We start from the raw sequence: 8,299 nt of genomic DNA on the forward strand, positions 1-8,299 counted from the left end.
TGCCTCGTTCCAGATTAAAGGGGCACTCCGGCTTCATTTTCGACGCCGAGTTTTCGATGCCAAGACGAAGGTAGGTGAAAGAGAAGACCCCTCGAACAAGAACGAGTCTCCAGAAGCGATCGAGTCGAGCAGGAAGACGACTTTTGAATTTCGGCCGAGCGAGCGCTGATGACGTAATGAGGGATTAGCTTGGCATGCCAGTGGAAATGCATCTGCGCACATACATTTCACCCACTTTTTTGCCAATTTTCAATCGAAGAAGAGGTTGTTTGCTATGTTCTCCCAACGCCGTGAGCGATCCCGTCTTCTATACCCTTCCAGGTACCCTGAAGGTCCTCCAGAGGAGAATTTATCTCCATCAAAGCGTTGTTGATCCGCTAAATTCGTCTCGAGACATATTCACCCAGTGCAGTGCTGATAAATGTAGAATGTTGAATCTGTGATAATTGTCGACGATGGAGAGAGAGGCTGATAGCCGCTGTCGCAGGGAGAGTGAAGCTGCTGGAAGTAACAACAGGGAGCCCGTTTGTATCACCTGAACAACCAGACTTCAAAGCAGCTTGACCAAATCGGAGGGTGCCTCGTTGCTTATCGTGAATATTACACCGACATGAACTTACTACAAGTATACTGGTGAGTTTTTATCTTGTTTTGTTCGTATGCTAGTACCCTGGCCTGGAGTTCTCGTTAGCAAATTCCTATTCCCTGGCGTTTTCTAAACATTCCGTGTAGGACTGAATACGTGATCAAGTATTCCAATTTGGGTAGATGTGGAATTTGGACATGTATTATATTTAAAAAAAAAATTTCCAAATAGAGCGTTTGTAGAGAAATGGTTGCCCAAATACAACAAAATTTATTCTGCAGTTCTACAACTAACTAATACTTGTACTGAAATCCAGTCGAAGTAAAAATGATTCTTCATGACAGTTGGGGTCAATGAAATCTGATCCAGGCATAACGAATGGTGACGCCTGCCACCCCGGGAACGAATGCCCATTTGGTGGGGGATACCAAAGTACTCGAAAGTAGTGCGTGTTTCAATGTGGCATGGAAGTTTTATATGATCTCTGGTCAATGCAACATACGATAGCCATCATGAATTGCAGGCCTCGAACGCAACTCCGACCAGAATTGGCAGTTCCCTAAGTTAGATGCTTTATAATTCCATGGCCCCAGCTGTAGTTATAGAGGGTTTTTTGCACATTATTCGTATAGTCGATAGGTTTATACTGATGGCCACAAACAACGGCAGTTCAAACTTCACTGATGTGTTCATGAGCTGAGAGATTTCTCTCCACTATTTCTGTTGTGCACACAGGTTTGTCCAATATGTATTGACCGTATTGGGTATGGTACCTGCTCTGAGAAGGGAATCGCTGGAGCCACAGTCCAACTATACAGGCTTTCAAGAAACAGAGAGGAGCCATCTTTGCAAGCTGATACCTGATGTGTACCGACAGAATTCTCACAAGATAGCTTACAGACTACGCCTGGTGTATACTTCATAGTACTCCTTCGACTACTGTCTAGAATCAAGTCGACTGAAGCAAGTTCAAACATCTCTGGCTTCAAACGAGCCGTCGATTAGACAAAAAAAACATTCTCTCATATACTAGAGCACTCTGACAACTCACGACCTATTCCTAACGATTGCCACCGCTTATAAATATGTAGAGTACTGATTGGAATGTGCTCACAATCTCAACAATCCAGTGCTATAATTATTTGAACTATGTGTTCCTTCCATAAATGTTGTATCCACATATAATCCACAGTGCTGCAAAGTTTCAGAGTTCTCAGGGTATCAAACAAAATTATTTCAAATACAGTGAAATAGTTCGTGGACATTATAGCGTAACTTGTAGTTCCCTGGTCCTTTTCTTTGCTATAAATTAATCCTTTGCTCTCTAGCCACCGGCGAGTCCAACAGTGAAATTGTTAGTTCATATTTATGTGGGGGGGGGGGGGGGGGGGTGAACATATTTCTTATTATAAGGGATCTGCAACTGTAATACCACAGTACAGTAGATAGCAAATATGTAGAAACAGAAATGCATGTTCCCATCATTGTACATGGACGGGCGCAGCAGGCCGAAGCTATCAGCCAGAACAGGATTTACAATCGCCTAGAGATACTTGAGCTATTCCAGTATTCTCCGTGAGCTGTCCCATTCCACAATGGTTCATGCCACCATTATTTCTGGTAGTATCCATGTGCATAATTCCAAGAACATCTCGGATTCTTCAGCAATTTGTGCCACGGCAAAAGACAACGCTTGACTCGGTCACTGGGGCTGTCCAACTTCGCATCACAAATGAACTTCAATTTCTCATCTGGTTCAAGTATATGTACTGCCATGACTTGACCATGCTTCATCCACAGCTGGGCGAAGATTGTGGCGTTGAATTCCATAGCGCACCTTCTTGCTGCCATGCAGGAATATGTTGAGAGAAGTGAACATATTTTTACTAAAAAAACAACAGCCACTGAAGAGGATAGCAATAGCAATAGCCTTGGGTGAATTTCCTGCAGGTACACGTTGTTGGTAGGTCTACTGGTCGGTCTCCATATCGTCAAGTTCAGAAATCACCTGTACTACACATCTTGTAGAAGGGATCCTGATCGAAAAATTTTCTGATCATAAAATTCACTAAACTGAGGGCGAGACAAATAGTCAGTACTCCCCGATTCCGTCTAGCTGCTTTGATCAAGTGATGCTAACAAGCTCCCCGTTGTTACTTCCAGGAGCTTCACTTTCCCTGCGACAGCGGCTATCAACCTTTCTGTCCATCGTCGACAATTATCACAGATTCAACATTCTACATTTGTCAGCACTGCACTGGGTGAATATGTCTCGAGACGAATTTAGCGGATCCACAACGCTTTGCTGGAGATAAATTCTCCTCTGGAGGACCTTCAGGGTACCTGGAAGGGTATAGAAGACGGGATCGCTCACGACGTTGAGAGAACATAGAAAACAACCTCCTCTTCGATTGAAAATTGGCCAAAAAGTATGTGAAATGTATGTGCGCAGATGCACTTCCACTGGCAAGCTAATCCCTCATTACGTCATCAGCGCTCGCTCGGCCGAAATTCAAAAGTCGTCTTCTTGCTCGACTCGATCGCTTCTGGAGACTCGTTCTTGTTCGAGGGGTCTTCTCTTTCACCAACCTTCGTCTTGGCATCGAAAACTCGGCGTCGAAAATGAAGCCGGAGTGCCCCTTTAAGGACGGCCTTCTGTTTTGGGATGAAGGACAGACGAGATTGCACTTTCCTCGTGTATTGGGAACGATATTTCACCTGTACCGGTAAGTTGCTGCTCCATGTGTGCAAGCACAGGAAGCGTCGATGGAAAAAGCCCATGTATTCGTGCACGCCGACACCAAACTAGCAATACATGTACCGGTACATTGTACAATTTGTACTTCGAAGTAGTTCCCGAACTTACTTTCAACTCGCATCGTTCTTCATTTGCTTGATGATTTGGACAGTCAGAGTCACCGCTTGAAGTTATTCTCTTCTCGTTCCAGAGCTACACAATGTTTCAAAGTATTAGCCAGTGATCCCTTTATACAACATGTATGGCATAACACTGCGTAATAATGCCGATGTACTGACTACTGGGTGTCTAAAGGCAGTGTATTTACATGTACTAAAAATATATATTTAAAAAAAAAAATCCGCCCGCCCGCCCGTAAAAAAAATGTCCATGTTAGTCGAACCACACACCTTCTTTAGTTTGGCCTTATAGTAATAATATATAAAAGACAGGTCTACACTAAAGACAGGTCTACACTATTATGTACTGACTCACTGAGTGGCCCTCATCAGACTACGTACATAGAAAGTAACAGTTGACTACAGTACAAAACCCAATAAAACCTAAAACAGAAAAGGCCTACTAGTACATGACTGTACTAGTAGTAGTACTACCTAGTACCGTCCTGGCAATATGGTCGCAGTGAGGCCATGAAGCGTTACATTGGCACATGTTTACCGCACGCAGGGCGTTACATGCAAAGTCGCACAGGAGCCGTCACACAGGTTTCTATATTGCCGCAGTCCTTTTTTTGCTATTTATTATAATTGCAGGACTTCCTGCTGCGTCCAGTTTTGAACTTTTCACCACGCGGTACACGTGCTTTCACAGTTTTCAGCCTTTTTTGCAATGAAAAGATCGCCGCACCACGCCGGACGCGCGTTACGAACGCAACGAAAATTTGTCGCACTAGCCTGGTCGCGCGTTACGCCGCACCCCCTGCGTTCCGCGTTACGCGGCAACATAATATTGCCAGTACGTATACGGTAATCTACATGACATAGTACAGTACAAAGTCATTATAGCAATAAAAACTGCTTTATGGCAGTTTTCTAAAAAAAGTTATTGTGTTCTAGTCCATGGACCCCGTCTAAAAAGTAAGAAATTACCGAAATGTGATAGCTGAAAATTAAAATTTCACACAAAACCTCACAATAATCACAACACTTGAAATGCTGCTTTCAACTTTAACTTGTACTGCACCAACAATTGGCAACATGCATGCATAGGAGAAAGGATCACGAGGGGAAAAGGTCTTCTACATGTAGCTTTTAATTCTGTGTGTGATTATTGTGAGGTTTTGTGTGAAATTTTAATTTTCAGCTATCACATTTCGGTAATTTCTTACTTTTTAGACGGGGTCCATGGACTAGAACACAATAACTTTTTTTAGAAAACTGCCATAAAGCAGTTTTTATTGCTATAATTTCTTTTGTTTTTTCTGTCACCAATCAATGGAATGCCCTACATCAAGAGTACATGTACTCTTGCCTACATGTATATCAATATGTAAATGATGGCCTTCACATCATATCAAGAGGTTTATGTACTCTTGATCATATCAATACCGTATTATACGCATTGATATGCAAGCCTTTTCTTGCAGAAAATGGCACGTTCTGTGGGGGAACATGTGAGTAGTGGTGGTTATACTTTTTTAGACGCAGGTCATTCTGTGCATGTTGCTGTTGCAGAATTTCATGACTCTGTCATAAATTTGTCTTGCCTTTCAGATATTTCAGATTTCCCCACCCTCTATCAGATTTATTTGAGAAATGTAGCCATGCGCCAGGTGCGTGTCGCAGATGTTTTTGTTGATTCTGTGTTTATAATGGTTTATAATCATGGGTTATCGTGATAAGGTCATCCAGCATCATATTGCACTGAAATCGTTATACAACTTTTGGAAGTAGTTCAATGACTTCAAACTGTTAGTCCCCGATTTTCTGAAACAACACAGCAAAGGAGGAACAATAAACATGTATTAAAATGTAAACAAATACATTGTTGAGTCCGACACCTCGTTCCAACAACTACACTGATCCTGAGGATAAAAGGGTCAAGGCTATGTATGGTTGGAGGTACTGATACTGAGAGATAAACAAGGCCTTCCATGATAATAAAAGCTTACACATCTTTTGGTGAGTATGAATGATATCCAGTTGAACCTCTTTAGGACGAACACCAAGGGACCAATGGTATTTATGCTGTGAGTTTGTCTTAACCTATTTTATAACCAGTGAATACAATTATTTCTCCAATAGACACACGAATAGATTTCTTCTACAGCGAAAGATTCTAAGCCACACCGACTCGTCTCGTATGAAACAAAAGAGTCACTAGAGAGGTTCTGCAAAACGAAAATGCGTACAAACTTTCGCTCTACATCATGAAGTGCGAAACTTCGCACGAACTTTCGCAACTGTGGAAGCGAAACTTGCAGGGAACGCGAAATGAACTGTCGTAGGAAATTTCGTGAGATCGGGTCATGGCGTACGTGCACTTGGCCCGCACAAACTATGAAAATGTGCAGAACGCAAAGTTCGTGCAAAAATTCGTACACACTTTCGCAAGGACTGTCGAGAAACTTCGTTCGAATTTTCGTTTTGCAGAACCTCTCTACTGAACGTTTCTTTAACAACATGACGGCAACTGAAACAGCAACAGAGAAAGTACGATACATGTACAGCACATTCTTGCAGGTACTACAAACAGATTGCAGATCGTAATTCTTGCTTTGGCGGCACGAAACTTTATTTGGGGCAGTGCAATCTCGGCGGTACTCACAAATAATAAATCAAACAGCCCAGACTCAAGTAAAGAAATCCAATCATACAAGTACGAGATCTTCACGAGACGAGACTGCACCCATTGGCTTGTTTCGTATGAAGCAAACAAGTTTACTGAACCTCTCCACAATGGAGATTTTCCCTGATATGCGAATTTATTTTGCAAACTCGGTCAATGGGTCCTTGAACCTTTCCCTCCAGATTGGGAACTGCCAACGATAGTATGCCACTGACCAGTGCCTTACTTGTAACGTTCCAATGTACAATGAATATAAGTATTTCGACAACACATTTTAACATACCGGTAAGCCTTACCGTGAACTCGCGTTCTTCGTACACTGTAGACAAGGGCAAAGAGATAAAAATGGATCTAAATCCGAATAAAATCAGCACACGTTTCCGTAAATGAAAGGGTGAGCATAAGCAAATGAATCGAAGGAAACCGGTCAACTCAGAGATCACCTGTCATCGAGCATTCCGTAAAAGGAGGCCTCGGCAGCGGAAAAGCTAAATTATTTAGAAAAGAGATCCTGTAAGCTTTTCCATTATTTATTGCATTCCGCCCAAAATCAGCACACTTTTCGTAAATGAAAGAGTGAACACAAGCAAATGAATCAAAGGGAACTGGTCAACTCACCTGTCAGTAATATTCCGCGAAAGGAGGTCTCAGCAGCGCCGAAACGAAATAAGCCAGGCCAGGAGTCGAAATATCCGAAACAGTTCATACAAGAAGCAGTTCCAAAGAAGGAAGTTCCTTGCGCATGCACATCCGAACACGGACTGCACTGCAACACAATGTCTGCCGTGCAGTGCACAGCACGCGGCTTCCACCCGTTGGTAGATCTAATACCGAGCACCTTACGTAGAGATTTACGTAGCCTAAGTGAAATACCGAGCACCTTACGTAGAAAGTTACGTAGCATAGCGGTGTCGTTTTTCTTGCCATGTGAACACAATAATAGAAAAGCTGACAGGATCGCTTTTCTAAATGTACATGTAGCACTGAACGAACGGCGAGAATCTCGTCTGAAAAATCATTCGCCACTCGTCCCCTATTATTTGCGCAACGCAAACCAACAATATTTTTAATACTTCAAAACAATTTCCACGAGTCCGTTTTAATACCATTATTTTTGAATGCGTTTTACGTCACGTCACTGCATGCCCAGAATGAAGGGGAAATCCCTCATTGAAATCTGCGCAAGCGGCTATTGAGCGACATTTGCCGCGATTCGACTTTCGAGCTCCGTAACTCTGAAATCGCACATAGTAGCGATTCAGCGATTGCTTCAATGGACAGCTGCTAGCTGGGAGTTTTCTCTTCGACCTACATATTTTAGTTTTTGGAAATAACCCAGGATTGACTGCGTTACGATCGATTGAAATTTTGAAAAGTTTCGATCACAGGGGATCGAAACTTTAGGGGTCGCACTTGGTATCATGATCAGCTCTCGACATCGCGGCCATCTTGCTTTTGACTGCATGCGCGACGCGTGCTCTTTTGGATCACGTGTGTGGTTCTCAATGCATTGTTTGCATACAAAACTGTACAAGCGCTACAAAGCTACGTACATGTATGATCAAGACCTGCAGATTTCTGTGAACAGAGTTTCTTCTTCATACTAATACCGTTCTTGTTTTGACACGGCGATGTTCTCTTTCCCCGTTCTCCTTTCAAAATAGACTTCCATTTAGTTGTAAGTCACAACAGCAAACTTACTGGTAAGTGGAGGTCTAAGGCTTGCGCGCAAGTATTCCCGCTTTGAATTCGCGTGTCAATACTCAGAACAACGACCGTGGGAATCATGCGAGTGGAGTATTTCTCAGGAGGAAGACGTTCTGTTTGCAACGTTGCTTCGATCCGCAAGGAGTATTCCAGCAACGAGTACACCTGCTACGGAAAGCGATCCTATCGGGACTTACTGACGGTATGGTTTCCTTGTTTTATGTCACTCGTATCGGTACTTTTCGTACTGCACGGACTGCACTTGTATGACACCTGTGACACAAACATCACAATCGCACGGTGTCGGCTTGAGTTGGTCTTGGAGTCTTCATGGTCCAGCAACGCGGCATCGCCGAGTCGGAGAAAGAAAGCAATGAATGTACATGAACATTGTTCCAAAACAAAGACACAGGGCAAAGCATTGCAGCAGGCAGATCATTCTGATCCCGTCCGCGCACCAA

The 8,299-nt window shown here is 43.1% G+C and overlaps 1 long non-coding RNA gene across 1 annotated transcript; it reads left to right on the forward strand.

The window, feature by feature from the left end:
• Positions 1 to 248: 248 nt before the first annotated feature.
• LOC135829827 (uncharacterized) lies at positions 249 to 1,949 on the forward strand. The gene is made up of 2 exons (XR_010555935.1): positions 249 to 633; positions 1,322 to 1,949. It is a non-coding gene; the product is annotated as an uncharacterized LOC135829827 (long non-coding RNA).
• Positions 1,950 to 8,299: the final 6,350 nt, after the last annotated feature.

The sequence above is a fragment of the Sycon ciliatum genome, chromosome 13 (genome assembly GCF_964019385.1).
Source record: "Sycon ciliatum chromosome 13, ocSycCili1.1, whole genome shotgun sequence".
Classification (NCBI taxonomy): domain Eukaryota; kingdom Metazoa; phylum Porifera; class Calcarea; order Leucosolenida; family Sycettidae; genus Sycon; species Sycon ciliatum.